Raw genomic sequence first — 1,327 nt, 5'->3', positions numbered from 1 at the left:
GCTCATCGATTGATATTCATTTTTAGTAGACACGTCGTAATAACACAGAACAATAATAGTAATATCAACAATGGTAATAATTTATTATTGTGATAACTAAAATTTTTTTACAATGTAACAATAGTATTTTGCCGCGCACTTATAAATAAACCATCTATTATTTTTTATCGCAATTGGGCCTTATCGTTAATTCAAACCGGAGTTCAAACGGACGTATCCACCAATTTGGTTTATACGTCCATTGGTATTATTCAGAAATGGCCGATACGTTCATACAATGGTGCATACGTCCGATTTATTTTATATCTTTTAATTGAATTGTCAAAAAGGCGGATACGGCATCCAGAAAATGTGGATACGGCTAAAAGAAATATTTAAATAACTCAAGGATGGTTGTAGCTAGAACCACTAGAGTGGGCTCATTCGATGTATTTTTTTTTGCTCCTTATTAATATATTGCTATGGCGGATACGTCCAAAGCGGTGGATACGGCCGTTTGCCTCTTAGCCGTCGATATGATTAAAACAAAGTCGAGTACTCTACAGTTTCTATTGTCTAAGTAATAAAATAAGTACAGTACTCGAGAAATTCCAAGTATTCGAAAAAAAGGTCAAGTATACTGGGAATTGCTGGAGTATTTTAAAATGTACTAAAAATAGATTTTACTATTAACTATATTAGAGCAATAACAAACTATAAATTGTTATCAATTTAAACTATGTATCAAGACGTATCGCCTTCCTGGTGTTCTTAGGAAATATTTGGGTTCTTTGATCTTTCAGTTATATATAGTTTTAACATTTATTTTTCAATAAAATACTATTTTTATAGTATTTTAGATTCTGAGCGGAGCGATGAATGTACCTATTGATTTTACAATGATGTGTTTTTTTTTTAATTTTAAATTTTTTTTGTATCTGTCATTATCTTTTAGGACTGTAAAAATGATTATATTTTCTACAAAAATGTCCATCGTAAATCATTGTCATTCAAAATCAATTTGAATCATTGGCGTTGACGTAACAGCTTATCGCGACAAGAGCGGCTGTAGCAACACAGCGGCGGTGGTGACTGCACGACGGCGACGGTGACGACGGCTACGGCGGCGGCACCGTGGCTATAATGGTGTTGTTGTAAAGAGTAGATCACGACGTTGAATACAATGCGTGTCCACTATAGACGGTGCGCTTGTTTTTGGCAACTGGAACGCCCGTGAAAAAATTTTTGACGAGAGTAACTTATATGCCACCTCTCAATTGATACAGTCCTTATGACGATATACCTACGTGGACGAAGTAGTTTTAATATTTGCAAAATGAAGTATAAA

Source organism: Acyrthosiphon pisum, chromosome X (genome assembly GCF_005508785.2).
Source record: "Acyrthosiphon pisum isolate AL4f chromosome X, pea_aphid_22Mar2018_4r6ur, whole genome shotgun sequence".
Classification (NCBI taxonomy): domain Eukaryota; kingdom Metazoa; phylum Arthropoda; class Insecta; order Hemiptera; family Aphididae; genus Acyrthosiphon; species Acyrthosiphon pisum.
The sequence above is the reverse complement of the archived record's forward strand: the minus strand, read 5'-3'. Positions refer to the sequence as shown.